This window comes from Bos taurus, chromosome X, assembly GCF_002263795.3.
Source record: "Bos taurus isolate L1 Dominette 01449 registration number 42190680 breed Hereford chromosome X, ARS-UCD2.0, whole genome shotgun sequence".
NCBI classification, from domain to species: Eukaryota; Metazoa; Chordata; class Mammalia; order Artiodactyla; family Bovidae; genus Bos; species Bos taurus.
Window position 1 is genome coordinate 31,930,401 of NC_037357.1, and position 9,793 is coordinate 31,940,193.

Sequence of the window (9,793 nt, forward strand, 5' to 3'; positions counted from 1 at the left end):
GGGTTGCCATTTCCTTCTGGAGGGGATCTTCCTGACCCAGGGATCGAACCCAGGTCTCCTGCATTGCAGGCAGACGCTTTACCCTCTGAGCCACCAGGGAATACTACGACCCTCTTTCAGTTCAGTTCAGTTCAGTCACTCAGTCGTGTCCGACTCTTTGCAACCCCATGAATCTCTGCACACCAGGCCTCCCTGTCCATCACCAACACCCAGAGCTCACTCAGACTCAAGTCCATCGAGTCAGTGATGCCATCCAGCCATCTCATCCTCTGTTGTCTCCTTCTCCTCCTGCCCCCAATCCCTCCCAGCATCAGAGACTTTTCCAATGAGTCAGCTCTTCACATGAGGTGGCCAAAGTACTGGAGTTTCAGCTTTAGCATCATTCCTTCCAAAGAAATCCCAGGGCCAATCTCCTTCAGAATGGACTGGTTGGATCTCCTTGCAGTCCAAGGGACTCTCAAGAGTCTTCTCCAACACCACAGTTCAAAAGCATCAATTCTTCGATGCTCAACCTTCTTCACAGTCCAACTCTCACATCCATACATGACCACTGGAAAAACCATAGCCTTGACTAGATGGACCTTTGTTGGCAAAGTAATGTCTCTGCTTTTCAATATGCTATCTAGGTTGGTCATAACTTTCCTTCCAAGGAGTAAGCGTCTTTTAATTTCATGGCTGCAAACACCATCTGCAGTGATTTTGGAGCCCCAAAATATAAAGTCTGACACTGTTTCCACTGTTTCCCCATCTATTTCCCATGAAGTGATGGGACCAGATGCCATGATCTTCGTTTTCTGAATGTTGAGCTTTAAGCCAACTTTTTCACTCTCCACTTTCACTTTCATCAAGAGGCTTTTGAGTTCCTCTTCACTTTCTGCCATAAGGGTGGTGTCATCTGCATATCTGAGGTTATTGATCTTTCTCCCAGCAATCTTGATTCCAGCTTGTGCTTCTTCCAGCCCAGTGTTTCTCACGATGTACTCTGCATATAAGTTAAATAAGCAGGGCAACAATATACAGCCTTGACGTACTCCTTTTCGTATTTGGAACCAGTCTGTTGTTCCATGTCCAGTTCTAACTGGCTGATTCCCTAGAGCGTGAAGGCCAACTGCATAACTCAGGGAATATTAGCCTCTTTCCTTCTTTCACTTTCTTATTGTCAACTCCGGACCACCAGGTTCCGGTCCATTAAAGGACCCCAACAATTGGAAACAGTATAATATCACTTGAAGACATATTGTGATAAGCACAAAATGTATATCATAAACTTTACAAGAAACACTGAATAATAAAACTAAGAGTTAGAGCTTTTAAGCCAGCCAGGGAGATAAAATGGAAATATAAAAAAACACTCAGTTCATCCAAAAAGAAGGCAGAAAAAGAGAAACGAAGAACAGATAGGACAAATAGAAAACAAATAGAAAATGACAGATTTAAACCTAATGGTATTGATAATCAGAATATGATAAAGGATAAACACCACTACTACTGAGCCCATGCGCCCTAGAGCCCATGCTCCACGACAAGAGAGTCCACAGCAATAAGAGGCCTGAACATCACAACTAGAGAGTAGCCCCCATTCACTCCAACTAGAGAAAGCCCACATGCAGCAACAAAGACCTAGGGTAGACATAAATAAATAAGTACATAAAAAACCTGATGCCTGATCTAACTCCCCAGAAAGTCTGCTTTACTTGGTCAGCTTTGTGACCAGAGCATTCAGTTCAGATCAGTTCAGTCACTCAGTCGTGTCTGACTCTTTGTGATCCCATGGACTGCAGCACACCAGGCTTCCCTGTCCATCAACAACTGCTGGAACCTACTCAAAGTCATGTCCATCACGTCAGTGACACCATCCAACCATCTCATCCTCTGGCGCCCTCTTCTCCTCCTGCCTTCAATCTTTCCCAACATCAGGGTCTTCTCAAAACAGTCAGTTGTTCACATCAGGTGGCCAAAGTACTGGAGTTTCAGATTTAGCATTAGTCCTTCCAATGAACATTCAGGACTGATTTCCTTGAGGATAGACTGATTGGATCTGCTTGCAGTCCAAAGGACTCTCAAGAGTCTTCTCTAATACCACAGTTCAAAAGCATCACTTCTTCAGTGCTCAGCTTTCTTTATAGTCCAACTTTGATATCCACACATGACTACTGGAAAAACCATAGCTTTGACTAGACTGACCTTTGTTGGCAAAGAAATGTCTCTGCCTTTCAACACCCTTTCCCAACAACACAAGAGAAAACTCTACACATGGACATCACCAGATGGTCAATACCAAAATCAGATTGATTATATTCTTTGCAGCCAGCAAAGCAGTCAGCAAAATCAAGACTGGAATCTGACTGTGACTCAGATCATGAACTCCTTATTGCCAAATTCAGACTTAAATTGAAGAAAGTAGGGAAAACCACTACACCATTCATGTATGACCTGAATCAAATCCCTTATGATTATACAGTGGAAGTGAGAAATAGATTCAGGGGACTAGATCTGATAGACAGAGTGCTAGATGAACTATGGACAGAGGTTCGTGACATTGTACAGGAGATAGGGGTCAAGACCATCCCCAAGAAAAAGAAATGGAAAAAAGCAAATCGGCTGTCTGAGGAGGCCTTACAAATAGTTGTGAAAAGAAGAGAAGCGGAAAGCGATGGAGAAAAGGAAATATATACCCATTTGAATGCAGAGTTTGAAAGAATAGCAAGGAGAGATAAGAAAGACTTCCTCAGTGATCAGTGCAAAGACATAGAGGAAAACAATAGAATGGGAAAGACTAGAGATCTCTTCAAGAAAATTAGATACCAAGGGAACATTTCATGCAAAGATGGGCACAATACAGAAATAGTATGGACCTAACAGAAGCAAAAGATATAAGAACTATACAAAAAAAGATCTTCACAACCCAGATGATCATGACTGTATGATCACTCACCTAGAGCCAGAAATCCTGGAAAGCAAAGTCAAGTGGGCCTTAGGAAGCATCACTATGAACAAAGCTAGTGGAACTGATGGAATTTCAGTTGAGCTATTTCAAATCCTGAAAGATGATGCTGTGAAAGTGCTCCACTCAATATGCCAGCAAATTTGGAAAACTCAGCCATGGCCACAGGACTGGAAAAGGTCAGTTTTCATTCCAATCCCAAAGAAAGGCAACACCAAAGAATGCTCAAACTCCCACACAATTGCACTCATCTCACATGCTAGCAAAGTAATGCTCAAAATTCTCCAAGCCAGGGTTCAACAATACATGACCCGTGAACTTCCAGATGTTCAAGCTGGATTTAGAAAAAGCAGAGGAACCAGAGATCAAATTGCCAACATCCTTTGTATTATCAAAAAAGCAAGAGAGTTCCAGAAAAACATCTGTTTCTGCTTTATTGACTATGTCAAACCCTTTGACTGTGTGGATCACAACAAACTGTGGAAAATTCTTAAAGAGATGGGAATAGCAGATGACCTGACCTACCTCCTGAGAAGTCTTCACGCAGGTCAAGAAGCAACAGTTAATACTGGACATGGAACAACAGACTGGTTCCAAATAGGGAAAGGAATGCATCAAGGCTGTGTATTCTCACCCTGCAGATGGTGACTTTAGCCATTAAATTAAAAGATGCTTACTCCCTGGAAGAAAAGTTATGACCAACCTAGACAGCATATTAAAAAGCAGAGACATTACTTTGCCAACAAAGGTCCATCTAGTCAAGGCTATGGTTTTTCCAATAGTCATGTATGGATGTGAGAGTTGGACTACAAAGAAAGCAGAGTGTTGAAGAATTGATTTTTGAACTGTGGTGTTGGAGAGGACTCTTGAGATTCCCTTGGACTTCAGGGAGATCCAACCAGTCCATCCTAAAGGAAATCAGTCCTGTATATTCATTGGAAGCACTGATGTTGAAGCTGAAACTCCAATACTTTGGCCATCTGATGCAAAGAACTGACTTATTTGAAAAGACCCTGTTGCTGGGAAAGATTGAAGGCAGGAGGAGAAGGGGACGACAGAGGGTGAGATGGTTGGATGTCATCACCAACTCGACAGACATGAGTCTGAGCAAGCTACAGGAGTTGGTGATGGACAGGGAAGCCTTGTGTGCTGCAGTCCATGGGGTCACAAAGAGTCAGACACAGCTGAGAGATTGAACTGAATGGTAGGGTTAATGGCAACCTCCTTCAAGAGGGCTTATGCTATACCCAGGTCTACTGCACCCAGAGTCCCTGCCCCTGAAGCAGTCTGAGGTTAACCTGTACCTCCACAGGAGACACTCAAACACTGTTCTGTCTCAGTCTCTGTGAAAATCTCTCCAGATGATTCTAAGGAACAGTCAGATTTGAGAACTCGAGGATAACAGCCTGAGTGTAAGGATTCAATCTAGGCAAGTGCCAGGAGCTACATGCATATCCACAATGTCTTGGCCCAGATTTAATCTCATAAAATCCTATCTCCTCAACAGGTATGTTTGTTTCCCTGTTTATAGGATAAAGAGGCAGGACCAGACACAATATTTTTTCTTATTATCCTTGATTAATAGCCCTGTTTCAAAGAACTTTCTGTAAAGATGAAAATGGTCTATATCTACACTGTCAGTTATGGAAGCCTATAGCTACATGTGGCCATCGAGCACTTGAAATGTGGCAAGACTGAAGAAGTGAGATTTTAATTTCATTAATTCAAATTTGCAAGAAGATCAAACCAGTCAATCTTACAGTAAATCAATCCTGGATATTCACTAATGCTGAAACTGAAGCTCCAATACTTTGGCCACCTGATGCAAAGAGCCAACTCATTAGGAATGACCCTGATGCTGGGAAAGACTGAGGGTGGGAGGAGAAGGGGATGACAGAGGATGAGATAGTTGGATGGCATCTCTGACTCAACGGACATGAGCTTCAGCAATCTCCAGGAGATGGTGAAGGACAGGGAAGCCTGGCATGCTGCAGTCAGACACGGCTGAGCTACTGAACAACAACAATGACTGCATTAAGCATTCAGAAGCTCTGCATTAACGTGTTGCTGAGAGCTTCATGGTAGGATACAATTATGCTATACATTGCTTGGGCTTCCCAGGTGGCACTAGTGGTAAAGAACCAGCCTGACAATGCAGGAGATGTAAAGAGACATAGGTTCAATCCCTGGGTCAGGAAGAATCCCTGGAGGAGGGCATGGCAACCCATTTCATTATTCTTGCCTGGACAATCCCTTGGATAGAGGAGCCTTATGGGCTAAGGTCCATAGGGTGGCAAAGAGTCAGACACGACTGAAGCAACTTAGCACACGCACATAGCACATAGATTGCCTAGACTGTCCGGGTGATGGCAAGAAATAAACATTCTGGAGGGGCAGTATAGATGGAGATTTATCACATACATAAAACACCCCCATTGCCAGCTCCATATCATGAATACTGCAAGCAAGAAAACAAAGGCAAAACTTTAAAAATACTGTTGTCATACCAAGGCCTCATACCTCATCACTTATACACATTACAAGCAGAAGTTCAGCTGTTTGTAGGGCTTGTGTGGTTTATAATGATGCAAAGAGGTGGGCCAAGGGCAGTTTATTAGTTTTTTATAAGTAAAGACTTCTACCATCAGAAGCTGTTCCAAGCTTATTTCATACAGTTTGGGAAGAAATCTAGATTATCATGAGCAACTCACAGAAAACAAACAAACAAAAAAAATGAGATTAGTATTAGAATTAGAGATTCTAAGTTGTGAACTGCTGGGCAGCAAGGCCTCTGTTCCTCAATTTTACCGCATTCTAGGCAGGCCTGTGGTTTCAGGGTTTATTTTTTTAACAGCTTCATTGAAATGTAATTTAAATACTATAAAATCCTCCATTTTAAATGTACAATTCAATGATTTTTAGCAAATTTATATTTTTGCAACCATCACCACTCTCCAGTGTTAGACCATCTCTTCCACTGCAAAGAGAGCTCTCTGGCCTGGTCAGTCACTACTTATGCCAACCTTCCCCTAAACTTAAACAATCACTAATCTACTTTCTGTCTTCATGGATTTACCTGTTCTGGATATTTCATATAAATGGAATCACGCAGTATGTAGCATTTTGTGACTGACTTTTCACCTAGCATCGTGCTTTCAAGGTTCATCCATGTCAGAGCACACACTGGTATTTCACTCTTTTTTATGGAGGAATAATATCCAGTTGTATGGCTATACAACCTTTTGTTTATCCATCAGTTGATGGATATTTAGGTTGTTTTCACTTGTCATATATTGTGAATAATGCTGTTGTGAATGTTTGCGTACAAGTTTTTGTTTACTTTCAATTCTTTTGGGTATATACTTAGGAGTGGAATTGCTGGGTCTTTGTTTAACCTTCTGAGGAACTGCCACACTGTTTTCCAAAGCGGCTGGACCACTTTATATTCCCACCAACAGTGTATGGAGGTTCCAATTTCTCCACATCCTCATCAACATGCTATTTTCCATTTAAAAAAATTATAGCCATCCTAGTGTGTGTGAAGTATATATCATTATGTTTTGATTTACTTTCCCCTCACTGACCTAGAGCCAGACATCCTGGAATGTGAAGTCCAGTGGGCCTTAGAAAGCATCACTACGAACAAAACTAGTGGAGGTGATGGAATTCCAGTTGAGCTCTTTCAAATCCTGAAAGATGATGCTGTGAAAGTGCTGCACTCAATATGCCAGCAAAATTGGAAAACTCAACAGTGGCCACAGGACTGGAAAAGGTCAGTTTTCATTCCAGTCCCAAAGAAAGGCAATGCCAAAGAATGCTCAAACAACCGCACAATTGCACTCATCTCACATGCTAGTAAAGTAATGCTCAAAATTCTCCAAGCCAGGCTTCAGCAATATGTGAACCGTGAACTTCCTGATGTTCAAGCTGGTTTTAGAAAAGGCAGAGGAACCAGAGATCAAATTGCCAACATCCGCTGGATCATCGAAAAAGCAAGAAATTTCCAGAAAAACATCTATTTCTGCTTTATTGACTATGTCAAAGCCTTTGACTGTGTGGATCACAATAAACTGTGGAAAATTCTGAAAGAGATGGGAATACCAGACCACCTGATGTGCCTTTTGAGAAATCTATATGCTGGTCAGGAAGCAACAGTTAGAACTGGACATGGAACAACAGACTGGTTCCAAATAGGAAAAGGAGAACATCCAGGCTGTATATTGTCACCCTGCTTATTTAACTTACATGCAGAGTACATCATGAGAAACGCTGGGCTGGAAGAACCACAAGCTGGAATCAAGATTGCCGGGAAAAATATCAATAACCTCAGACATGCAGATGACACCACCCTAATGGCAGAAAGTGAAGAGGAACTCAAAAGCCTCTTGATGAAAGTGAAAGTGGAGAGTGAAAAAGTTGTCTTAAAGCTCAACATCAAGAAAACGAAGATCATGGCATCTGGTCCCATCACTTCATGGGAAATAGATGGGGAAACAGTGGAAACAATGTCAGACTTTATATTTTTGGGCTCCAAAATCACTGCAGATTGTGTTTGCAGCCATGAAATTAAAAGACGCTTACTCCTTGGAAGGAAAGTTATGACCAACCTAGATAGCATATTGAAAAGCAGAGACATTACTTTGCCAACAAAGGTCCATCTAGTCAAGGCTATGGTTTTTCCAGTGGTCATGTATGGATGTGAGAGTTGGACTGTGAAGAAAGCTGTGTGCTGAAGAATTGATGCTTTTGAACTGTGGTGTTGGAGAAGACTCTTGAGAGTCCCTTGGACTGCAAGGAGATCTAACCAGTCCATTCTGAAGGAGATCAGCCCTGGGATTTCTTTGGGAGGAATGATGCTAAAGCTGAAACTCCAGTACTTTGGCCACCTCATGTGAAGAGTTGACTGATTGGAAAAGACTCTGATGTTGGGAGGGATTGGGGGCAGGAGGAGAAGGGGACGACAGAGGATGAGATGGCTGGATGGCATCACTGACTCGATGGACGTGAGTCTGGGTAAACTCTGGGAGTTGGTGATGGACAGGGAGGCCTGGCTTGCTGCGATTCATAGGGTTGCAAAAAGTTGGACACGACTGAGCGACTGAACTGAACTGAATGACTAATGATGTTGAATACCTTCTTGTGTGCTTACTATTAGCAGTAGTGTTAGTCACTCAGTCGAGTCTGACTCTTTATTCATTCATAAATGTTCTATGTTGAATTTTTAATTGAATCAATTGGTTTGTCTTATTATTACTGAATTGTAAGAGTCCTGTTTGTATTTTGGGTACAAGTTCCTTATCAGACATAATATCAGCCAATATTGTCTCTAATTCTGTAAGCTATCTTTACTTTTTTAAATAACTTTTTCTAAAGTGCATAAGCTTTTAGTTTTGATAAGGTCCAATTTGTAACTTTTGTCTTTTACAGATTATGCTTGCTTTTTTAAAAATCATATCTAAGCAATCTTTGCCTAACCAGAGGTCATGAAGATTTTCTCCTGTTTCCTTCTGAAAGCTTTGCAATAACCAAATATCCCATCCTTCTACCTCAACAAATACACCCTCAAGACAACCTGGAAAGCCAGGTTCAAATGTTAAATTCTCTGACTCAAAGTTCTACACTTCAGTGTAGAATACCAGCCCCTAGCAACTGACCCACCACCTAGTCCCTTCCATTCTCACTCTGGCTCACTCCTCACTCTACACATGCTCATGGGCACTTACTAGCTCATGCTTCTAAATTCTATCCCCATTTGCCCCGAATAGCCAAAGGCTACCTCCTGGCCACCACTCAGGCACACTGGTATACACATAAATGACATGTGTGTCCCTGGGAAGACAGACACCAAAAAGGAGAATGTGAAGGCTCTGGAGATGGGCTTGTGGCCATTTAGGCAAGGAATTCCCGCTTCCCAGGTATCTATCTACTGTGTAATCTAGAAGGTGGCCACCTGCTCTGTGTGGTCACATCTCCTTGATCCCACTGTCTCCTCCTCAAAGTGAGGCCATCTGAAGCTCAGGGACCAGTGTGGGGCTCTTTCTACATAGGTCACAGTGTGATACCAAGTCTGCCAAACCCTCAGGGGGAAAAAGACAGGAGGAGATTAATGGTCAGTGGTCCGAGAGATGTGCCCACTGGCAGTCTTGCTCCTCCATGGAGCTCCTCAGTCAGTCAGTCAGTTCAGTCACTCAGTAGTGTCTGACTCTTTGTGACCCCATGGACTACAGCATGCCAGGCATCCCTGTCCATTACCAACTCCCAGAGTTTACTCAAATTCACTTGAGTCAGTGATGCCATCCAACCATCTCATCCTCTGTCGTCCTCTTCTCCTCCTGCCTTCTTTCTTTCCCAGCATCAGGGTCTTCTCTAAGGAGTCAGTTCTTTGCACCAGGTGGCCAAAATATTGGAGCTTCAGCTTCAGCATCAGTCCTTCCGATGAATACTCAGGACTGATTTTCTTTAGGATGGACTGATCCTAAAGAATCTCCAAGGAGACTGCTTGGATCTCCTTGCAGTCCGAGGGACTCTCAAGAGTCTTCTCCAACACCACAGTTGAAAAGCATCAATTCTTTGGTGCTCACCCTTTTTTATGGTCCAACTTTCACATTCATACATGACCACTGGTAAAACCATAGCTTTGACTAGACTGAACTTTGTTGGCAATGTCTCTGTTTTTTTAATATGCTGTCTATGTTTGTCATAGCTTTTCTTCCAAGGAGCAAGTCTCTTTTAATTTCATAGCTGCAGTCACCATCTGCAATGGTTTTGGAGCCCAAAGAAATAAAAAGTCTCTCACTGTTTCCATTGTTTCCCCACCTACTTGCCATGAAGTGATGGGAACAGATGCTA